We start from the raw sequence: 25,640 nt of genomic DNA, 5'->3' as shown, positions 1-25,640 counted from the left end.
TTTCATCATAAGAAAATGATCAGCTCGCTTGGCATAAATGAAGAACTCATTATTGGTGTCTTTTAACATATGATGGCTTTTAACATTGCATATTCAATGTAATAACAAGGAAGATGAGGCATCTGATAACTTTAAGCTTTTTTTTTTTCTGTATTTTTTGAAAACTTGAGTAATAATTGAAGTATGATTAGAGAACTTTCCTAAGATCTGGATATATTTAATTGATTTAAGCATGACTACACAGAAGACTCATTTCAGTCGTTGGTGATTTTAAATCACATAAAGACATTGTTCTTACTCTGTTGTTTTTAAGCTGCTCATAAAAGAGTATTAGAAATGTAATCAACACAAGGATGAAGTATCATTGTGGTATTTGCATCACTAAAAATTAAGGATATTACTGAGGTATGTTTTGACATTCACTGAAATGATACTTTACTTTCTACAACAGTTCTGTTGCAAAACATTTTATAGGTCTGCAAAGAAAATGCAGCTAATGTCACTAGGGACTCTTTTTTTTTTAAGTTCTCACCAGAATACGAGACTAAACATTTATTGTTAAAACTGAATTTTATGAGAAGTAAGCCTTTTCAGAATTAAGTATGAGATTATCTAAATTATGTTTGTATTAAAATCAGTACTCTGTCAAAGATGCATAGAAGGGAAAAATGTTATGAGTGCTGTAATTGTAATACTGGGGATCCCTTGTAGGAATATTTACATTGTTACTTTTAGAATGTTTCCCTGGATATATTATTCTGTATGGATCAAAATCTCTTATTTTTTCTCATTAAATCAGGTATGTGATCCCTTTTACTTAATTAATTTGAGTCAAATAAATCCTTTCCTATCATTTCTTGGGGACTTAATATATTGACTTATGTATTTTCTGATAAATAAAAATACATATTACAAGAGAGACATCAGCCAACCACATAAAATGCTCTGGTGATGACTGGCCATGGCCAGAGTCTGTCTCATGGTAAACACAATGTCATTTACCTTTGTTTTGTTCCAGGACAAATTGTATTGAATAGCTTTACATTTTGTATGTGTGTACAGGTAGTATTTGTGGGAAGTAACTTAGCCTTCTGTCTGTGTGAAGATGCTCTCCCCCACCAAAGATAGAAAAGGATCCTCTGACCAGTAAGCTTAAGGCTGAGGAAGTGGTTTCATGATGTATTTAAGCCTATTTAAATCCCTGGGGTCACTGAAAGAGTTTGTCCCTCACTCTGCTTTATCCTTCAGCCATTCATTGCTTCCCCTCTCTGTGTCAGCACAGGGCTTGTCGGTTCAGGGAGCTGCTTTAGCTGAAAAAAAAAAATGGTTGGGGTTTTTTTTCTGTGGTCAGATTAATTTTCAGTCCAGCTGCACAGCTGCCTGAGCACTGATGCCAGCACAAACAAGAGAGCTGGAGCACACAATCATGGACAACAGGGAGGGCAGGACTGCTGCTCTCAGTAGCGGTAAATAAGGTGAAGTTATGCAGGAAACTGCAGCCCATGTGTGAGACAAAGTCTAAATATAATTACAGATTTATGTCTTTCAGGTCCTTGAACTTGTGAGTAATCCTAAGTGAGCAGAACTGGGTGAAATTTGCCAATTGTTTTTTTTTTTTTATTTTAACTCAAAATATTTTTTGTTATAAACCAGGTTATTTTGCTGTAAATACATATGTATATATACTGATTTCTCTTTTTCTCTTAATGAATTAAGAGCTTGTTTTTCCCTGACAGTGTATTAACTTGTTAGTAGGGAAGGATTTCAGTTACTCATTCTTAATTATTTTTGTGATTGTTCTTCCTCTCCTCCCCCCCTCCTAAAGGAGCTTTATATCTTCATGTTACAACTGGATATAAGACATAATGAAATTAATTGACTCCTCTGCCCTGTTTCATGACCCAAGAGCCTATGACAGTCAGGAACCGAACTCAGATCTCTCAAATTTCAATACAAACTGGTATGAATACAACCTCAAACCCTAAAGCCAGAACACGTCCTTTGAACTGATTACCCCCAGCTTTTTTCAGAAACTGTCATGGAAACCTCTTGCAGCAAACTGGCCATGGTTCTCCCTATTGCTTTATTTACAGCAGAGATAGATGTTCCTCCATTCAGCATTAACCCTGTTTGTTAGGCAGTGGTGCTCCTGGGCTCCAAACATGCTTCTCTTCAATTTGCCTCACTTGGGAGAATTACGGTCTCTATTAGAAAAATTAATTAACAATTTGAGAGGAAATTTCAAATGTAGATGTTACCCACAGTGAGGAGAACAAAATTAACTCATTTAATGTCAGATTTTCCATTAATTATATAATTAGCCTCCTGGCACTTGAAAAGAATTTAATATGAATATACATTTTACGTCCAGAAAATTGTGTGACCTTTTCCTGGGTGAAGTGGGGCCTGCTGCCTTTGTCTTTCCTCCTCTCCTTCTGGGTTGCATGTGAGCTGCAAGGTGCAGTATACTAGAGGCAAGAAGGACTATCTGAGAGTATTGCAATTACAAAAGATTAAAGGAAAAATGAAGCAACTGGAGAGATTAAGAGGGTCACTCAGGCAGGACTCGTGTCTGTTTAGCCTAGTGTGAGAAAATAAATAATTCTGTTCTTCTTTACTGCGGTATTTTCTCCTGTTTCTTTCTTTCTCTCTCTTTCTTTTTTTCCTCTGGTTTCTCTGAGGATAAAGTAGACTTGAGTTTTATAAGCCTTTAGGTGGGTAGTGGCTGTGCAGTGTATTCTGGGCAAAGACCCCCTCCTATGGGCAAAATTATTTCTAAATATATTTGAATCATGTTGACAATCATTACATGCATGTGTGGCCTGTATGAAGAACCACCTCTTGAGATTATCTTGAATATCATTAAAAGAGATACAGTGAACCAGGTAGCACAGGAATACTTTGCTTCTCTAAGAGTTAGATGCCTATATTACACAAAATTGAGGTATATGCCCCCTCCCCCCATTTATGTGAATAGACTGGATGTGCATAGTTGCCCATGTAATACTGGCTTTAGTTATTCAAATTGAGTCCTGACAATAGAGCTAATTACACCCTTTAACTCCATTTGAAGCCCTGGGCTGTAACATTCAATACTGGAATTTACTTCACTTTTACGGTTTAGGAATAGTCTAACATATAGCATCAGGGTATTTTGCTTTTTAAACATGCATTGCTCTGGTCTGTACAAAGCCTTTTAAAAGCATCTAACTAATTAAGACATTGTAGAAGGTGGTCTTTTTTGTCTTTAACTACACTACAGTTGAAGTCTGAGAAAAGATGGGTATTTATCTGAAGTGTTTCAAAGCTTCAGCAGAATTCATACCTGACCAAGCATCCTTCTGGCCACGCCCTGCAAGACATACTTCACTAACTGGGCTGAAGCAAACTCAGAAAGGGTTTCCTATGTTGGTGCCACCGTTTCCGGAGTCAGAATAACACATATGCATTTGGGTTAGTAATTAAGCAGTTATTAAAGAGCTTTCTTGAATCATGACCTAAAAGTCTAACTTGGGAAGTGCTGGGCAACCACACCTTGGTCTCAAAGGTATTTGTGAGGTCTTCACATAAAAATTTCTAATATAGTTACTCAAAACCCCAGGCCTCGTAAATGAAAGATTGGTTTGGTAGTTTGAGCCTGAACTTGCTTGTTAATGACAGCTCATATATTTGTCAACATTCTTCAGGCATATTTTTAGAAATCTGAAACATTTCCTTTTTCTAGTTGCTGTTGGTTTTACGGCAGCCAGGAATTCTGCAGCATGAAAAACACGTATTCTGTCTGACCTTGAGGTGTGTTCCATTTTTTGAGAGGGAATTTTCCTCACCAGGATTTGCTGTTACCAATGGGGACATAGCAAAGTGTCATACAACTGTTCCAGTTCAACTAGATTGGACTCACATAATGGTATTAAGTTTTTTTGCCCATGATTTCTCAAGAGTACATCAACATCTTATTTTGTTGTAATGGTGAAACCTATTGAATTACATGATGCTTGGGTCTGTTCCTGGAATTTCTTGACATGCAGAATTTCTGTATTCAAAATAAGTAGAATATTTGCGCTGTTGAGCTAAAATACTTAGCAGAAGAGGTTTCAGTCTGAAATCAGTTGAAGGTACTCGTGATTTTTTTCTGTCTTTTGGTTGGTTTATATTAAACTGCTAGAAACTTGAAATTTGTTTTCCTACTGCTTTTTCCTTGTGCATTCCAGAAGCCCTTCTCTCATTTCAGCTCCTCTTTCTAAAGGTGTGTAAATTTGCACAGCTTTCTTGTTTACCTGCTCTTCTTCATACTGTCCTCAGTTGTGACAGGCCCTTCTGAGAAGAGAAATGGTTGAGCTATACCCCCTCTACTGGCAAGCATTTTTGTGCTTTCAACTAAACAAAATACAAAACTGGATTGGGGATGAGCTTAATTTTTATTAGAATCAGTACAAAGTTTTTTCCAGTCTTCATAAAGCAGGATTTGGACAAAAAATAAACATTTCTATTCTTTAAAAGGAGAATATGAATCCAAGAATATGTTCCAAATATCATACAGTTTACCAGGAACCTGTACTTCCAACTTACCTGTATTCAGTGAGTATAATGTTGAGCCTATTGTTGGCATAATAGGCTTTGTAAGAAGAATTTACCTGCTTTATTTTTTATTACTATAGCCCTATGTACATCCTGTAAGAGGAAGAGCTGAAGAACTCGTGCATACCTGAACTCTTTCCCCTTTTTCACATCTTTATTTTTCCCCTAGAACCAGGCAGAAAGTCCTGGGTAGAGCTCACTGCTCCAGTAACCTCTGAAGCATAAGGTTGGAATAAGCCTTCTATGGATAGAATTTGAGTCCACAATTATGTAGAATGAGGAAATGAGATGAATTTAAGTCATAGAATGGTACATAACCAAAGGTTTCTCATATCCAGTATTTCAGGAGTTTTGTGTTTCTTATTGCTAGACATCTCATAGACAATGTCTGAGCACACAAATCAGTTTAGATCATCACGGGAAAAGAACTTTAGTGTCTTTCTAGAACTTGGATTTCAGGAGATGGGTTTCCAGATTATATGCAGGAAATTCAGAGTTTGATGACTTGTGACACAGCAATTATTAATAGCATGAAACCATCAAGATTTAGAGTGTATTTCAATGTCAAGCTATCATTTATTTTCTTTGATGCGCTTCATCAGTTTGAAGGTAAAGTCTGAGATCTTAGTTAAACATAATTGGAATATATATAACATAATTCTGTAAGAAGATAGTGGTTTGAAAGTAGAACATATTTGTAAATCAAGTGTTCCTTTCATAAAGTTAGGACTGTCACAGATATATACAAAAATCACGAAACTGCAAAGTCATCACTAATCAGCTTTAACAACTGTGTTTTCTGATTTGATACGGCTTTGTGGATATGTGACAAACTTACTGTATTTCAGATGCAAGATTTTTGAGCTTTAAAGGTCAAATATATATTGCATTCCTAATCAACATTGCATTTCATTTGCCAGCTGGAAATTTACTTTGACTTTGTATGTTAGAGAAGGGAAATGGCTGTGAGTTGTTTTTTGGCACACTACCATAGTTAGGAACAGTAAAAGGAAGAAGAATGAACTGAGTTATTTCTTGCTCCACAAAATTATTAAGGACAAGAAGATTGTATTTGTCAACTCCTCTGTGTATGTGATAAATGATAAACACATTAAGTCAGCAAATACACACTTTCAGCAAATAGGTAATTCTAGCTGCTGATTCCTAGGTCATGCATTTACTTGTCAGCAAGCAGAAACCATTGAAGAAGTAATTTGAAATCTTAAATAAAAAACAGGTGCATCTTCTCTTACAACCTTTTATTTTTGCTTAAAAGAGTAGCTGTCACAGCATGTGCTCAGTGGCCAGTCCTGCTCACTCCCGAGGTTGCAGTAATGTAGTAGAGCTAATTGACCATGCTGATATTTATTTAAAGAAAAACATCATGATGCAGAAAATCAACTTACCTGAAAAGGAGTCTGAGGTTACGTGTGTTCTGAAGAGGTAATGGATGTAGAAAGTACAAAATAGTTGTACCGATTTTAGAAACAATAAGTGGGAAAAGCTCTCCGTCCATAGCCGCAGGTCTGACATATTTGTTTCAGTATCAGTGGATGTGTATGATGGTCTTACATAAAACAGGAGACAGTATGGTTGTATTTCTCAAATGCCCATTCCCAATATGGGAGAGAGACTCCAGAGTTTTAAACCTTAGAATGAAAATTTTAGAAGAGTTTTCTTCAAGATACGTGTTTCTAAGGAAGTTAACATAGTTTTAAAAATAGTAAATTCTGTCTGCAGTCTAATCCAAGTATATAATCCATGCATAGACCTTGCCAGCATGAATACTTAGCTAAGAGTGAATGAATACGATACTATAAAATCTCATTTAGCCTAATGAATAAACTCCATGTTTCCTATTCACATACTAAGTTATTCCTGATAAAGGCGAATGTGAATATATACTACCAGATCAAACTCAGCCCATCCTGTGTGTTTAGATATGTTGTTCTTTTTAGATGCTTCTGTGCCAGTACAGCCCTATATTGCAACTTTTTGGTGGTGATATCAGGACACCAAATGACTGGCAAGCTGAATGAAACCTCCAGGCCATAAACAAGGTGTCATCTCCTCATAAATTTTAATATGACATTGCTGACAATTTTTTAGAAGTCCTGCCTCACTATACTCCAGCTCTGCTATGTCCAAAACTGTGACCATAGTAAAGTTCAGTGGTCACCATCTTTGTCTATGTCAGGCAATTAGACCAGAGTAAGCATGACACCACTGTGACATACCAGTGGCTTGAATGAAGCTTTTTCTTCTTGTCTTTGAGAAACTCCATAGCAATCACCCTCATGGTGGGTGTATTTGGTTCTGTAAGAACCCAGATAAATGGTGCCAAGAATCTGCTGAGCTGAATAGATCGGTACACAAGCCATTTCTTGCCAATTTATGAGGTCAGAAAAATCTTTTGCTTTCTACAGGTTGACAAAATGCAGACCCAAGGTATTTGCTGAGATATAAATGAGTTGACTGACTTTGATCAGCTTTGTCTTTTTCCTCATCTTGTAATGGAACATTTTCATTTTCTAACCTTGAATAATGTTTAGAAATGTAGAGCTTTTACCTGCCTCTTCTCATTCCCTTCCATTCTGTTACCTTCTCTGAAGAGAGGAAGTTTTTTATGCAGTTTTCTCTGAGGGGAAAACCTCTTTTGCATTGAACCGGGGAGAATTTTTATTTATTCATTTATTTATTTATTTTCTGGTAGTGTGTGTTTCTTTACATCGGATCACATTCTGACAATGCTGATCTTGGGACTGAGTTTTGTGTAATTATCTTTATTCAGCTATTTACATTTTTACTCAGTTGTGATCTTCCACAATCCACTTCTGTGATTTAAAAAAAATATTTCCGTAGCCTTTTGTTTTCCTAACGATCTTCCTGAGCCAAGTTTAATCCTTAAGTAAGCTAGTACAACTCTGAATTGTATCATGATAATGTTTGGCCCGTTACTTTAATTTATGAGAGGTCTTTTACATATGCATGTATTAGAAGTGGGGTTTTTTTCATTCTGCTAGAATCAGCTCTACTTGGTACTGACAAACTCTTGAAAGAGTATATTTTCTGATAAGAACACACTGGGGAACATAAAGAAAACTAGGTGTTTATTCTAGTGAAAATTAAATCATGGGAATATGTATATCCTCATAATGCATTATGATTGTCCAATGTATTTTTCAATATAAAACAATGAGGTAGAATCACAGAATGGTTTGAGTTGGAAGGGACCTTTAAAGATCATCTAGTCCAGCTCAGGGTATGGACAGGGACATCTTTTGTCAGATGAGATTCCTCAAAGCCCCATCCAACCTGACATTGAACACTTCAGAGATGGGGCATCCAGAACTTCTTTGGACAAGTTATTCTGTTGTGTCAGTGCCCTCTTAAAAAGCATTCTTCCTTATATCCAATCTACAACTGCCCTCTTTCAGTTTAAAACTGTTGCCTGTCAAGGAGCCTGTCAAGGTCCTTCTGGATGGCATCCCTTCCCTCAAGCATATGAACTGCACCACTCAGCTTGGTGTCATCCACAGACTTGCTGAGAGTGCCCTTAACTGTACTGTCTATGTCATCAACGAAGATACCAAACAGTATTGGTCCCAGTATAGACCCTTGAGGGATAGGTACTGTCTAATTTTAAGGAAGAAGAACAGGGTTTAAAAAGCCTTTTTAAAATATAAAGAATTAAAACTTTCTTCGGCAGTGACTTCACAGTTACTTTAAACTGTATATTATAGCTACCAACAAAACTCACCTTATCAACACACAGCAATTTTCTGTGAGAGTATATTCCAACTCCTGAATGCATCCAGTCAACTGGACTTCATCATTTCAGGTTACCTTTTCCCTGGAGCAAATTAAATTTGTGCAGAACCTTTGAAAGACAGCCTTGGTTATATTTTGGCATTGTCAGTCTGTCTACTTTGCAAGCCTCTGTGTATCCTACAAAAAATATATACAATTCCTTCTTTGTTGACTGAACCTCCCTACCATACCCTCATGCAGAATAAATGTTAAAAGTGAAAATATGGTTCTTTAACTGTCAGGTGTCTTCTGCTATTCAAATGAAGACTTTTCCTCTAATTCATGTGAAGTTACTCTTAATTTATGTTTTATACTGCCATCTGTTCTGATGCAAATGTGGTGATTTTAAGTATGTGGTGGTTTACGTTTCTTTCTTGCTCTGGTTACATTCATGTGGTTACAGAGGATAAGTGTGATCCATGTGATAATGAATGTATTATTCTAAGCTCTGTTTTTAAGAGCATCAGTTTTCCTGTCTTTTAATACAGGGACAGAAAATCACAGAGCAGCAGAATCCTCATATGAAAGATATTAGATGTTATATTATTCATCAAGGGAAAATTGCCAATTAAAGTGTATTACAAATGGTTCCACTCTAAATAGTGCTTATTCTATCCATTGACAAAGATTTTACTTGCCCACCTTAGAATAAATAGATTCCTTATAAACAGTGAATCTGAATATATGCCAAAATGTTCTACTCATTGGAGGTACCACAGTCGGTTTTCTCATTTTCCTCTCCCTGCAGGATATATTGCAATGAGGCTGAGCCTACTTCTGTAGTTAAAAAGAGTCAATTCTGACAGACAACCACTAGCACTCAAAGGTGTTACGGTGAGGAGGTTGAATCTCTTCACCTCAAGCTCTAAAACCTGTTGCCACTGTCATGTGATGCAGCAGGTGCAGATGTTCAACACAAGACATTCTGGTTTTGAACTTCTGCTGAACAGATGAAAATCTGATAATAACATTTCTCTGAGTTGATAACAAGTCTTGTATTCTGAGCCTGCTGTGGGTATTTATCGCATGCTCAACCACGAAAAGCAACAATACCCCTTGAAAATTCCAAATGAAACTCTTAGGGCTTGTTCTGAAGTATTCTGTCCTTGGATAACTGAGAAGTAAAGTGGCCTTCCTTATCAGTGCCTACTGGTAGTGTACTGGCTGAAAGATAATGCTATAAAAGAAATTCATTCCAATTCCTAGAATGTAACTTTTCACTTTGCTGTCAAAAACATCAAGTTGCTGCTTGGAAGCGTGGGTCCTGAGCAGCTTGTGTCCTTAAGTAGCTTTGTGCGCACAAAACATTGTTGTTCACCTCCATATGTATTTTTAGTACTAAGTCCTAACATTTGGTAAGACCTGAAAGATAATTAATGACTCCTCTTTATAGTCCTGTGGATATTTTTATTGGCGTCATCTGGTAAAAAGTATTTGCAGCAACATGTTATTAAGTTTTAAATACTGTAGAGTAGTGACTGCCAGCTGTGCTACGTGTGACTGTAGAGAAATAACTTCATAAAACTTTTCCCTCACACCTTGAGTCCAGGTTTTCTTCCTTGTGTGGGAAGTCCACAGCACAGGACAAGGCATTCCTCCGAACCTTTCTCTTTTTACTTCTGTATGCCTGTATAATTAATGTTATTGAATGAATGAAGAATGTCTAAAGTGTGGGTCGTCAAAGGGTTTGAAAATCTATTCAGCAAGGGAATGCCTGCCCACCTCCACTCCTCAATCAGGAGTTTCTGATTCTGGGTCTGTCTCTGATGAGGAGGACTGGTGTGAAGTATTTTAATGGAACAAAGTATTTTGTTTAAAATATTAAAAAAATAATTTTGGTTGTGTATTTGAATATGCGTTTTTTGGATGCTAACTTTTTGGCATCTGTGGTGGCTAGCATAACAGGACCTCCCCTGAAAAAAATAATACCAGTGGACATGTAAACACATTTTCTGAGATTTGGGAGAAATGATAAACCACAGAGCAAGAATATTATGGTGAGTTTCACTGCAACTGCCTGAACATGGAGTAAAAAGTATTAAGCCACTTCTGCTCATGATGTGATTATAGAGGTAATAAGTTAAAATGTCAGTTGGAGCCCCAAACCACTTGAATTTTATTTGATTCATTAGTAGTGTATTAAACTGAGAAATGTATTTTGGTATTGAAATGTACACTAGGTAGCAATAACAAGTATGCCGATGTCATATGTAATGAATAACTATAATGTTTCATAGCTGACAAGTGAAAAATACTTGAGGCTATTATAGGAAAACAGACATGAAAAGGGATGAAAAGAAGTGTCTGATTTTTTGGAGGTATGTCAATATACAAATTTAAAATAACATTATTGAAGAATCCTAATTTCCCTAAGTTGATAAACAAAAATTTAAATTGTATTTGTGGCACTGCCATCTAATTTACATAAAATCTCTCCTATCATTTTTCTTTAAATAAATGAAAGATCAGACATTAAATTATTTATACAATAAGGTGTATGGATGTTTTAGATAAATTCTCCAAAGCTTGCAAAGTGAGAAAAAGTTGATATTTGCAGGTTTCTCTCAATTTATGAAGTAAAATGTATTTATTGGTTTTATGAAGTTACAGTAAGGAATGAAATAAGACAGCAGTCTCAACATAAGAGTAGTAGCTGTCGCTAATACGGCTTTATTTATGAAAAATAAAATTATTTTTAAACCACTTTTACTACCCACTGTTTATGCTGGTTTGTTTACCACAAAAACCTCTAGACAATGGCAGAGAGATTTTGAAGGACATACTGTGTGTGTAAATATTATGATTCTGTATTTAAACACAGTATTTACAGGGAGGCAGCTGGCTGCTCACATTCGCGAACACCTCTTACTCACACAATCGTGATTTTGAAGAAGATAAATTTACTTTACTTGTCAGTTTGCCAGAACCTCAGTTTCCTGATTTTCAACAAAAAGGGTATTTCTTTGCTCCACATTTTTTCAGTGGGATAGGCTTGAGGGGCAGGGGTGGGTTTCTGAAAGGCAGTATGACTTCTAGACATTTTTTCTATTTGTGTAATTTCTACTGTGATGGTGCAGCAAGCTGGAGCGTGGGATTGGAATACCCTTAGAAGTTAAAAAAAAAGGAAAAAAGAAAAGCTCACTACAATAAAGAACAGAAACTTAACTTTGAAAGCAGACTGATTATCTTTCCTTCAGTTTACTAATTCATTTTCTCCTGTCTATTGCTACTCAGTTTGACCTTTTACCTCTACAGAGAAAGCATTAATGTAGAAGTGTTTTAACTTCTTTTTTACATTTGAGTCCTGAACCCAACAGTAATCCCTATTAGTGATAAAATTACCTGAGAATAGGTGTAAAAATGCAAATCAAAATAGAAATATTCTTTAAATAGGAAATACTAGCTTATGAAGGAAAATATGCCAAAACTGTAATACATCTAGTTTTGTCAAGCAAGTTAATAGACTTCCCAAATTACTGTGTTCTCTTACTTCACACAGGAACAGACATTTCAGTTCCAAATGTTAGAGAAATTGTATTTAAATTGTTCTGCACGAACTCAGACTCCCTCAGAAGTGATAGGTGTGGAAGTCAACCAACAAGTTTGGTTTATATTTTTGTGTGATTCTGAAATATTACTGTAACAGAAAAACCTTGATCAAAGCTTGGTGGTTTCAAGGACTACACCACCATATGCTGCTTCTGGATTTTGAAGTTTTGGGGTGGGGGTTTTTTGATCATCCGAGGTTACAGTTTTAAAATATTTTTCCTAACATGATAAACTGAAAACATTTTCAAGGAGGTCAGTTACACACACAAGACTTTTTTTAACAAGACTCACTAAAAATAGGTGATTTTAAAATTGCAGGCACAACAGGATGTGCATTTCATGTGCTTACAAGTGGCTCCTAAGCGCTCTCTTTTGTGCATTTCAATGTACTGAAGTCAGTGAGAGTTTTGTCCCTGGCAACATTGAACCCCAGATCAACTCTTGAGTGCACAGGACTGAACCTTGTTTCCCAGGAAAGTTGTGTGTCACCCACAGCTTCTCTGCGTTGGGGTCGAATACACCTAGTTTGGTAAAAAAAATCTAAATCAATTCAGTATCATTAGGAAAAGCTAAATAACGTATTCCATAAGGGAAAGAGTGCTTCTGTATTAAACACTGCTGAGTTGACTACTTTGTTGTGTACATCGTGTCTCGAGGTTATTCAAGATCAGCTGTGAACCCTGTGGTATCTGTTACACAAGAGTGTGTCTTGATATGAGTTAAAATCTACAGGAAATTTTTGTATTCTGACATTTTCCCTGTCACATTTACCACATTTTATAGGGATGTTTGTTTGTGTACCTGAGTGCCTTCAGGTGGGGGGAGGGGTGCTCTCCAGAGCACAGTTCCAGTCCTCCATATGCTATACATTTAGCTTTAAATACAGCATTTTTGTATTTTGAAGTAACCGCACTTACTTGATAGTGTTGCCTGGGGGAGAAAGGAATGCTTTCATTCAAAGATTGTCACAGGCGGTGGAGTGATAGCTGAAAGTAGCTGGCCTTAATAAGCAAAGTTCCTGGAGGTGTTTACATGTCTATACAGCTGCAAAATAGCCTTTCTTCAGGCCTGAGGTTTTTTCCCCTCTCTCCCAGTTCTGTATTTCAAGTTAATATCTGTATTGTTATATGTGAGCTTCTGTTTAGAAAAAGATTGGGAATAAAGACTAAATCCCATTTGCATTACTCATGTGGGTAGCTCAGTTGCTTTCAGTGTGTCTACTTGAACAAGTAAAATAAAAACAGATTTAATTCCAAATCCTTTTACTGACCAGCAGGGAGGAGTACTCATTGACCATAATAATATCTTGGCTGAGTACTAGATGTCATCTATAAATGATACACATTTTTTAGTCATTAAGTCACATTAAGCAGTACTAAGTTTTGCCCTCAGCATAAGTAGTCTCTTGCAATTGCATCTGTCTCTTCAGTATGCAGAGAACATGAAAGGAAGATTGTGTTTTACCCTATTATCTAAGAAATTGCGAAGCTATGAAAAACAGATTACTATTAATAAACAAAATTTTCTTCAAAAGGCTATGCATACAGTTGTGAGGAAACAGCTGCTCTCCCTTCCAGAATATACAATTGGCAAGTACATTAATTTTAAAAAAGATTATTTTGAAGGCATCAAAACCAGTAAAAGTGCAGAAACTGTGACGAGAATACATATGCGCACTGTTGTGATTCAGTATGATCTGACAGAGGAAAGCTTCTTCCTTTTAATACATAAAGTGGTAAGTTTTAAGTCTTTCTTAGGCAGCTAGGTTTCTACTGTATTATCACAGGTACAGTACAGGTGAACCACTGCTGACTTTGATCATATCCAAGTTATTTAAACAGTAATAGTCTTGAAATGTCTCCAGTACACCTTCCCTTTGCCTTAGAAAAGAAAGAGTGGGACATTTTTCTGTTAAAACTGTTACACCAGGTATGATGTTTGTGAAGAGTACTAACTGATAGCTAGTTACAGCGATTAGTACGGATACAACCCTAATTAACGTGTGAATAACCAGTAAAGACAGGCAGCTGCCTGGCACCTGTTCCCATGGCATTCTCAGGGCCTCAACCAAGACCTAGCACATGCAGCCATAGAGTATTTCCTCCTTCATCCGTTGCCAGCAAGGCTGTAATCATCAGTGATATTCTTACAACTTGCACATTTGTCTGCTAAGAGATGGATTTGTAAAAAACCTGTTTATTAGATGCAGACCACCAAAGACTCTCCAAGTACGAACAATTTGGATAGAAGCCATCTAGGCTAGGGCTGAAACAGAGACTACAGGATGAACACCTCTGTAACTGATAGCCATTTGCTCCAGCCGTTTGCATTGAATAAACAAGATTTAAGCAAGCATGATTAGGATAATAAAGATAATCAGTAGTGCATTATAAAGATAAGTAATATAACTCTAGTGTTCATAGGTTAAGCTACATGTTAATTTTTCATTGTGAATTTCAGCATGACTAGTGTAGTGTTCTGGGGTTCTCCTCGTGGTGGTAGCTCTGTCTCAAAGACCAGCTGTTTGTCACTTAGTGCAGACTACCAGTAATATTATGAGTAAATAAAGTATGATGAGAGAAGGTATCACTGGCAGGTGAACTAAAGAGATGAGATGGAACTGAAAATGGTAAAGAAATGAACACAAATGTAATTTTTATCATGCAAAAAACACCTTTATGACTAAGGATTCCAAGATGTTGTTGCCAAGGAAATTATAATGGCAATTTCAACTGTTGTTGGTATTTTATCTTTATGTAGGGAACATATGCAGTGGTTATAAAAAAACCCCAAGTCTTACATATGTGAAGTTTAATTCCTCTATGACAGAGTCACTGATTATGACTTACAGATTAGAATACTGATTCTCTCTTGCTGATTAGACATGTTGATTCTTCATTAGACAAGGCATCATTTCTAGAGTAGATCATGTGTGATGTCTACAGCAGTGAAAGCGTTACCTGAAACTTTAAGAGGAGTTTTACGGAGACTCGCGTTCCTCAGCTCCAGCCCTAAGGTGAAGACTGCTTTCACCAGCAGGTACCTGCACACAAGCTGTTTGCCTTCCTATCCTGAGAACAAAGGCAGAGGACTTCTCCTTCCAGCCATCCCCTTTCACTATGGCTTTTATATGGCAAACAAGCATCCTTTTCTTAGACCAGTTTTGCCATCAACTTTCCCAGGACCACTTTTCATCTTTCAATCCTAATGCTTCTGAATACAGGAAGGAATGAAACAAAGCCATTTATAGGGAATAGTTTTCTAATCAGAAGTTCTGATCCAGGGAGCACCATGGAGGTGTGTGGGTATGTGTACTGAGAACAATATATCCTCAGTTGTCCCAAATAAGATGAAAAACACATTGGAACAATCCTGTTCTTATAGTGAAGTCTGTGGCATAACCATTTTCTGGACCTGTGGTAGCAAGTTCATTTGTTAATTCCAGGTTTGATTTTGAGAAGATTCCAGCCACCTCGGAACAGAAAGCTCATTCCTACATAAGCCCCTTCCTAACCTTAGCCTCAGAGACTCTCCCAAAAGATCCTTGGACAAAATTATGCTGATAGAAAAACAAGAAATTCCTTTATATTTTATTTTCTGTTTACCTCGTCATGTATCCAGATAAATCCCATTAAAGACATTAAAAAGTCTTAACCATATTCTGCTGAATTAGAAAGAAGCTGTGTTATTGGATCCCAGTCTCACATAAACACTCCACAAGAATCTGCCATGTCCCCATTCATTTTGACTAGTCAGTCAAGTGGTGTAAAGAGTTCAATCCACAGACACTGCAAAGAAAATTGCCTGTAAATGGTGGCTTCTTCTGACAAGTCAGAGCGTGGGCTGCAGTGGGGCAATCAATGTCAACCAAGAGTCGAGACATTTTAAGGTTTCTTTCACTTTGGAGCTATGGCTGGTCTCCGTATTTCGTTTCAAATGAAGAAAAAAAGTGGTGAAAATGTGTCCATTTGCCAGCAATTTCCAAGTGTGTTTTCTTCTGTTTACCAGAGATCTGGAGAAATAAGACAGCCTCTTAACTAAATTGACTAAATAAAAGGAATCTGCTTTTGAAGTATATGGATTTCAGAATCAAATTTCCTTTTTCTGTGCCTGTTAGCTTTATAGGCTTGTTTACTCAGGAGGAAATGACTTGTTTTATAATGTGTTTAACATCATGTTAGTTAATCTGTGCCATAATACAGAGTTATTTCCTTGTGTAAGCAAGCATTTCACGTGTAGGCATGTGTGAATCTCCCACTGAAATGGGGGGATCTGTATTTAAGCCTGTTCTTATGTTTACAAGATGGACACGAGCAGACTTGTTGGTTACACAACTGTATTGTATGTTTGAGATAAACCGTAAATACTAACTTCTTTAAATTTGCTTCTCATTGCTTTTTCTTATTAACGTTTTGGGACGGTTTTAGAAGCGGTTTATGTGTAAAAACTAAAGTCTCTAGAATGTCACAAAAGGAAATCTCAGAATCAGGCCCCTTCTGAAAAAAAGGCCAGAAAATTATCTTGTTGCATAAGGTTTCAAAATTTCTAGGCTCTTATTTAGACAATTGCCTGTAGACAGGACTGTTAAAGATTACAGTCTTGAACAAATTAAACTTCTTTAGAGGCTGTTGGATAAATTATTTCCAAGTAGGGGAAAGATTCAATGACTAGTGGTTATAGAGAAAACCAGCTTTCTGAGGAACTTGCTTGCTGCATTTGTAATAATCAGAAAATATGGGTATATGTATATTAGAAATAATCCTATATAAATCCTTATCAATTACTGAAATGACTGATTACAGCAGAATATCTTTACACTAATATTTTTAAAAGTGAGATACTGTAGAGGTCTTTTTTGGATGAGACTTAAAAAAATTTCTTACATGAAATCGGCAGTCCATCATCTCAAAGTGAAAGAGACATTAGTTGAAGTTCAGTTGATCCATTCATCACTAATACATTGTGTGTGACTTTTTGGTCATTTTTCATCATTTCTGATAAAGAGCAAAAATTTGCTATCATTTTTTTATAAGTGATCAAATCAACATATCAAATGCATTTGAAATCCAAAGCTTTCAGTATATTCCACCCATTCATGTCTTTCTATTATGTTTGAGCTTGTCTGCTTTAGTCCTGTCTACCTCTCTGTCCTGCATTGCCTCTAAGGTTTCCACAGAAACTAAAAAGTCAATGCTGTTTTAAAGAATGCTTTCTTCCCTACTACACCTCTTAAATCTTCTAGCTGCTCTGGGGTTTTTGTGTTATCTGTCTGCACTTAGTCACCTTATCCCTTTAAATTAGATTTAAAATTTAAAAACACAGTGCCTGGTGGTGCCATCCCGCTGTTCCATGTCATGTATTACATTTAACTTAGAGAAGAGATAATGGTAAATTATAGCTGTTGTGGGTAAAGGGAAGTGTTGTGAAATTAAAAGTAGTTGCATTTTGAAAAATAAATTACAATCCTGGGAAAGAAAAAACCTCAAGGAAAAGCAAATAAGGAGTAATATGGAAATAACATCACTTGGCAAGTTGCAAGGTTGGAGGTCATGTTAGAAGGTCCCAGGACAGAACCTGTCCATTCTTCTGTAGTGTCTGCCATTCCTCGTTACTTGTGTTTTTCTCTTTTGCTGACATAGGGCTACAAATCATGCTTGATATAATTTTCCGTAGAGGCTAATCAGGCTGAAAAATATTTTTATCTTTTTTAAACTATACAGTCCATTTCTGGTGTTTTAAAAGAGCTGGAACTTCAGTTACTGTTATTACTCTAAAAGAAAAAGAAACAAAAGATGTAGCAAAAGGGAATTGAGCCTGTAGATGTGTAATAGGAGACAAGCAATTGTTTCCTACTCTGAGCAAGGCAAGTCTTCTGTGAAGGGTTTTATGTAATTTTGTTCAGCTGAACAAAGTGGAGAATACTTAACAAAATTGCCATTTTTAAAATCTCATTGTGAATACTCAGCATGCTGTGATCATACACTGTGTAATGGTGTTTGCAGTGAATAAATTGCTGTAGATACTATAATATAAATAACTATTTTGTGCATTAAGAAGCAGTTCTCTTCATGATGGTTTCTATCTCAGGAATGCTCTGAAGACAGGACTTTGGAGGATAAAAGCATCAGATTAGTCTTGAATAATACCAGTCTGCTAAAGCTCTAGGATGCTTTTAATAATTTTTAGCAGTATTATTTAGAAGTGAATAACAAAATCAACTGACACTCAGTCTCAATCTATTTGTTATTAATGCTGTGGCCCAAACTTATTAATTTTAAACACAACATGGCTTCAGTAGCTTCAGCCAGTAATTTTTAATGGTTCCAGTGACAGGAGTGCAGAGAAAGTTTATCTCTGTAAAAAAGGATTTGCCTCGTACAGACTTCCGACACACTGACCTGCTGTGCTGAGGGTTTGTTTCAAGAAAGAAAGAGGCAGGAAGCCCTGAAGTTAAACAGCATATCGCTTTGGATGATAAATGGACCTCTGGAAATATCTTGCTAAAACTAGAGAAAATTCGCATTTAAAAAGTGCTATAATGTACTGAATTTCAGTGCTCTCAATAAGCATAAGAAGCAGCATCTAGCATTATCTCATAATACATTACTACTCCTTTGGCAGCTCATTGGGATCAGTTTTCCTAGATGTTCTTCCAGTCATGTATACCACAAACATATTGATTCCGAAGTGTAGATGAAAATGGTAACTGGCTTCAATAAAAAGCACTTAATAAGAGCAGGATATAACCACTTGGAAGGAATTGTAGCATGAATTAGAAAAATTTCTTAATATCCTCCTTCCCTTACTGCTTGCCTAAAAGTACTTTTGTTAAAAGAAGTTTCCTATGGAAAGGTGGTCTCAATCAGAAAATGGGAGGAACTAGAAGAAAGTCTGATCCAATTTTTTCAATTGGATTCTCTCGCTGTAATGGAAACTAAGTGATGTAAGGGATTTGTCTGATGTGTCTCTCTCTGCCAAAGCCTTTCTGAGTGACAAGTGGCCCAGTCACTTCAACCTCAGTTTCTGTTATGAATAATTAAATCAAAGAAAAGATACCTACTCAAAAATCATGCTTACCTCATCTAATTATGTCGATATTCCAACATGCGTAAGGCGTAAATTGCCATTTATGTTATAGGGTGACCAAAAATACTGGATCTAGCATAGACCCAAATTCGAGTGTTAGGTCATGGAAAGACAAGCTTTTTCATCATCTATTGAGTCTAGTTAAAGTAAAATTAACAACTCTTTTAAAATGTAAATATATATTGTTAATTTACGTAAAGTGATTCAGATCTCCTGGGCCTCAAATTTAATGCTGAAAAATTTCTGTGTTTGTTCTAGATTATGACTAGTAAGGACCATGAGCACCTTCCAGCATTTTAATAATGGCACTACTTTGCACCATCTAGATGAAGTAGCTGAGATGGCAATACCTTTTTTTAAAAATAAAAAAGGAAGATTTTGGGAGGTTTTCAGCAGATTTTTAGGAAAAAAATGAAAGGAAGATTAGATTATGCATTCCAAAAGTACAAATTTGGGGAGGGTTTATTTCTTGAGGAGAGTTTAAGTCATCAATGTTATAGCCAAAGTAAGCACTTATCTCTAATTCTGAAAGGGTTTGTTTCTTTAACTGTACTTTTATTTTACTGCTTGGAGACTAGCCTGCTAATTTTATTCATAGTGGAAGTGTTATTAACCGATACAACAGTGCCCACTGCCACAGGCAGTCTCATTGCTTGCTGCTGTCTCTTTGTTTTTGTTTTGTAGAAGTGTATTCTTTTGGCTGCTGTGGCAACTGTTTATTACATACAATTACAAAAGTACCTCCTGATATCACTGTAGCATCTGGGTAGGCAGCTGTGACTCCTTTTCCCTTCCCTATGCCACTGTTGCTGCAGCAGTCGCTCTGCTTGCTCTTCCTTTTCTACATCTCAGAAGAAGGGCAACAGGGAAGGAAGGAAACAAAATTACTGTACTGTAATGAAATTCCCCTGTACCATTTTTCACTCCACCCTTATTTCTGAAGAAAGATGAAAAATAGCGGGATGTGTTGATGGCTGTTGATGAGAGAAAAAGAGGGGGGATGTTAGGAAGAGTGGGATCTGCATGTACCTGCAGTGAGGAAGGATCCACTATGATGGAGCAATGAATTGTCACCAAACAGAGAGAGAGTGGGAGAGAAACCACCCTAAAGCAGAATTAGAAAATATATATTCTACAAAGAATAAGTGTCAGTAACAAGGGAGTAATAAAGATTGAGAGGTGGGCTTCCAGAATGGAGAGAGAATACTGGGACAGGAGCAGAAGAAATTCAGCAGATTACCTGTGCTGCTGGCACTGTCTGTATCCATTCCAAAGCCAAAGACTCACAGCAGTGGCTCATGGGGGTGTGATGCCACTGCTTCTCAATGGCACTGGTTTTTCCTTTTGTTGAATAGGGCTGAGCTGGATATGCAGGTGGTCTGAGTCACCTGGTGATGTTAGCATCAGCATAGCTGCTTCTGGTTTACCTCTTCATAGATTGAGATTATCCAGCAACCACTTTCCCAGCACTGCCCCCACTGCTAGTCTCCTGGCTGTCCCCAAGCACAGGGTCAGCCTGGAGGTGTGGTGCAGACAAAGCAGCACTTTTGTTTAGAACCAATTTCAGTATTGGCACAGTGTTCAAAGCAGAGAGCAGAAGGTATACCGGGTTTATTTTAATGAGGTTTCGTATGAACTTCTCAAGAGATGTGTCTCACTGAAAGCTGAATCTGCGGTCTTCTGGTTTGTCACATCCATCTTCTTCCCTCACCAGCTGTGCGCTTAAATTATTTTGCCAATCTTCAATACTTTTGTATCCACTTTGCCCTCTGGGTAAGTGGCTTCCCAGAAGCATTCACAGAAGGCAGCTAGAGGCAGGATCTGCTCCTGCATAACTGTTAGATGTGGAAGAAATGCAACTGCAAGAAACTGTGTTGTAATATTTAGAAATTGAGATCATTCTGTAGTAAGCCTTTCTCCTCAGAGGGAAATCTCTTAAGCATTAAAGTCAACGCTCTGTGTAAAAAAAGGAAGAGGAAGAGCCTTGTATCCCTCTTCTTTCTGCTGTCATATCTTACCAAAGACACTTGAGAGGGACTGCATTCTCCATGGACTGCTCATAGGGCAGGGGAAGCCCGGTTCTGATGTGTTTCTGTGTGCTAGGACCATTCATATTAGATAATGCAATAAGAGGAATGAAATGCCATAGACAGTGCCATGGAAAGTGAGTTCATGGACATTAGTATAATATCCTGGTTCTGCTTTATTCTTCCTTGTTATAAAGGAGGATGATAAAAATGAACTTAAACTCACGCATTCCAGAAGAATCTTTCAATTTCTTTCTGAGTCCTGAGGAGTGGGAAGGCCTCCCAACCATCTGCTTTCCTATTTTATTTGGCCTGATTGCTTCCCCCCCATGCACTGTTCATGTGTCAAATCCAGAAGGCAAGTTACAATTCATTTTCCTACTTGTTTTGTGCTACAGGCTTGCCTTTCCCTTGTGTTAAAGAATATCTACTTTAATAGAGTATACTAGCAAGATTCAGAGACCAAGAATGGAAGGCACTGAACTAGTCCTTGTTTTCCACCTCACCAGAAACACACTATGAGTTTATGCTACCTCCAGTTAGAGACACTGGGAAAGCATGTGACCCCTCATCAAGAAATATGAGTTAGACTAGAAAATGATAACATTGTTTTGACTAATCTATTCCATATGACTACCTAATAAACAAGGGAGATACTCTTCTTTTTTTTTGACCTTCTGTATTTTTAATTTTTCACGTTATTCTCTGCAAATTGAGTAAATTTGTATACAAATGACAGCTAAAAGATCCAACTGTACTTTGATAACTTCTCTAGATAGATTTTCATCTGGTATATCTAATAGATGCTATTGTTTTCATATTTTAGAATGTTCTAAATGCAGGGAAATCTTGGTGTTTATAATGCATTGCACTGGACAAGCAGTTTTTAGCAGTAGTACTTTCAAGTGGCTGCCTGCCTAAAATATACTGAGGGAATAGAGAATACTCAGTGCAATAAGCATACTTTAAAGCAAAATTATTGCATTCTAATAGCATTTAAAGTATTGTGCTAGTAACTGTAACTGATGCCCATACATTTCACCCAAAAGTATGTATGTGGGAAACAATGTCAGAACTAAAATATAGGAGAAGCAAGGGAGAGTGAAATAAAGTTTACATGTGCTGGCTCTTTTGTCCTGAATTTCATACACCCATATTGATGTCATTCTGGAAGAAAACTGGCTACATATCCTCCCACTCCAGCTTTTCCAGTAAGCAAAGCCTCCCTCCAGTGGGTAAAATACAGTATTCTGTGAAGTGTCTTATCAGCTACAGGGGAATAATGACAAGCCATTGATAACTTCAAGTCTCCAGGGGCTTTATGCTCAGCTGCACCTCCTCGGTCCTATGCTACATATTCTGCCTGGGAGATAACACTGGAAAGGTGGGGATCACCAGCTCCAGAGTCACACTGCAGCTTTTTTGCTGGTTCCTTGATTACCCCATCCTGCTGAGTTGCTGGGGTGTCAGCATCAGGGCTCACACTGGGAGACTGAACTGCTGGTCTAACAGCAGACTTGTCCTCTAACCATCCTTATAGTTCAGCCACTTCCACCTGTAGCTGCCACAGCCACCGTTATTTCTCCCTGAAGAGAACCTGTGGCTGTAGTAGTAGGTTTGTTGCAAGCAGCATGTTTGTACTGGTCCTGGGTCAGTTGAGTTCAAGACAGATTTAGTCTGCCCTTTACCAAGTGGGTGCACATCTGAATCTGTCCTTCCAAAGATAACAGAACTTCGGGCACTGAGCTGTTTGGTTTGCTTTCTTTGAGATCTGTGGTTTGGTTGCCAGTAACTTTAGTAGAGCTGGAATATAAATCATACTGAATATAAAACATTTGGGCTTCAGTGTGTCGGGCAGATATCCATGAAGAGAGAAGGCTAATTAAATCCTCTTGCATTTTAAACCTTATAGAATAAGACTCTGGCTGAGGTCTTGCACATATGGGAATTTTCTCTGGTGAAGCCTGATGAGTCGTCGTTCTGGTTGCCAGTAACATGGGTAAATAAAAGGCTTAACAATTAGGAAAGAAGGAAAACAAAGATAATACACCTGTCAAACTTTTTGTATTATTAATGCACAAGTGAAAAAAATGTTATGCTTGTGCATGCTGTTGCCCTTAATACCAGCTGTTGCCTGCACACACGGGTCGGGATTTTACATCGGCTGAACAGCCTTGCTGCCAGCAAGCACTCTAACAGGCAGTGTCAATAACAGCAGTCTTCCCACACTCCATACAATTTAAGCTATTCTTCAAATTAATAATAATACTTAATAAAGCTTCATTTCTCATTTGCAAAGAAAACCTTCAATTAATGTTAATCAGCATCCTCAGAATGTGATCAGGCGGGGCTTGTAGCTGGACGTGCCGAAACAGTTCAACTGGCAGATGGAGCATTTTCCAACTATTCTAATTAACGATTGCTCATTTCAAATGTTAATGCAATTAAATAAATAGGCAAAACAAATAAAAATAATATACGGTATGAAAATGCCACTATCAGAGAGAGTTCCAATCAAAAAAACTGAGCCTTACTCAAGCCCAAAAAGGGCCCAGCCATCTCCTCCTGGCTAAATAAGGTCTAAAAGAGACAGGGCTAGCTTTGTTACGTGCTTTTTCCAACCATTTCTCTGGGATCGACATTTATATGACTTCCATTTTAACCTGCTGGCATCAACTGAGTCATTGCTTCTTTAAGTGTTAGAACAAGTGTTTCTACAGAAAGTGGGAAGGGATTTCTTTCACATATTATGGGCTTTTTTTGGTGTAAGTTTTAGACTTCCCCTGCTGCTTGCCTCTTCTGTTTGAAATAATTGCCTGATTCTTTTTTTCCTTCCTTAGGAGTTTTATTTTCTCTGAACCTTGTATACCATAGCACTGAAGTAGGACCGCATTTGTTTGGGCTTATAAAGAGTTCAATTAGCCCCTTAATGCCTAGTTCAGTCACAATTAAACCTTCCCTGTTGACTCAGGATTGGTCTTTCTAAAGACGGTGGAGGTGTTTTTAATTATTCATTCTCTGGTTTGTTTCTTACAGCAGTCTCAGCTGTGCTTTATTATTCAAAGGTTAATGCAAACTGAGGACTAGGTAAATTAAATTTGTTTGGCAGCTAGCAACCTGATGTATTATAGACACTGAAGTACGGATGGCAACACTTCTGCTATTGTGACACTTAAAAAGCCATATTTTATCTTTAAAACAATTGCTAGTTTTGTTATTATGGCTGATAGAAAATGAATATTCTATAATGTTATAGTCTGTGTAACCCATTTTTGTTGAGAAAGCAATGTAGTTTAGAAAGCAAAGAAGCATTAACAGCTATTATAGAAAATTTATGTAGGTACCATGACTAATGAAGTACACTGCACAGTACTAAGTCATGCAGTTGTATGCAGGGAATTGTGCAGTCAGAAGTTTTAATGAAGAGAGCCCAAGGAATTTCAGGTGAAAGAGCGTTTTATTAACTTTCAGTGAACAAAATGAATAGCTGAGCAGTGAACATGACATGATGTCGTATAATAATTGTATGCCTTGGGTACATTGAGAGGCATGGAGCATAGCCAAGAGCTTTTATCTGTTCTACACATGGAGTTATTTCACAAACCCCTGTATGCTGTGGAAATCTTTATTGCAAACATAACAAGAATTGTTTCACAAGAAATGCCTTAAGACAATACCACATCAGTTATTTGATATATCTGCCAATACTGCCTTCCTCTGAACAATATTAACCAGATATCTGGAAGTCACCATCCCAATTGATCCTAATTAAAATTCATTCCTGTATCAGCGACTGGTATCAGCAGGCTGTGAACTGTAAAGAAGTCTTCATATTCCTTAAGAGGCCATCCTGAGTAAAACATGTATTTTTATGGACAAGCACTATGTTGTATGAAAGGGAGGCTGTGTTGGGTTTTAGAAGAGTCATGCCCAAGAACTTTTATTAGTTAGTATTTTCTTTCTTTTTTTTCAGGAATTCACCATATGGATGAGACATTTTTCTTATTTCATGCAGGACTGTGTTTTGTACATTTTGAATATTATTTCAGTACTGTGTTTTTAACCAAGGACTTTGAATTAACATAATCCAAGAGTTTAACCCACTTCCTGTTTATATTATTTTTAAGATAGGGTAATGATTGCAGGGTAAAGCAGCCTTCTGTGCTGTTGGCTGGAGACCTTAGGTTAGTAACTTAACAAGTGCAGCTGCAAGTTTGTTTGTACCCTGCTCAATCTTCAGTACAGTTTGTGCTGTATAATGTGTGTAATTACACTGCTCCTGACTGATGAGGTAGGTGGATGAGGAGGAAGGTGAAAATAGGATGGCTTGTGAAGCAAGACAGTGACAAGATATCTCAGCAAAGTCTCTATATCCTTGCACTGTAAATAGTGTATATCTGCCCACTAAAATATTTGAGATAAGACAGTTGGGAATATTTCTGTGCTTATTTGAATAATTTATAATGTGATTTTAATACTTTTTCCTGGCTGAATATATCACTTCTCTGGCAGAGCTTAGGACATCAGTTACATGTTTTATCAGGGACTAACTTAATAAATGTGATACACAATTTTAGCTTCTAGCATTAT

At 37.2% G+C, this 25,640-nt stretch overlaps 1 protein-coding gene across 4 annotated transcripts in view; it reads left to right on the top strand.

Annotated features, from left to right (window-relative positions):
* Nucleotides 1-25,640, top strand: part of UBE2E2 (ubiquitin conjugating enzyme E2 E2) — a 205,246-nt gene that overhangs the window by 141,992 nt on the left and 37,614 nt on the right. The window lies entirely within an intron of this gene.

Source organism: Manacus candei, unplaced genomic scaffold (genome assembly GCF_025592945.1).
Source record: "Manacus candei isolate 608988 ecotype Guabito, Panama unplaced genomic scaffold, ASM2559294v1 h1tg000072l, whole genome shotgun sequence".
NCBI classification, from domain to species: Eukaryota; Metazoa; Chordata; class Aves; order Passeriformes; family Pipridae; genus Manacus; species Manacus candei.
This window is presented reverse-complemented; position numbering and strand designations above follow the sequence as displayed.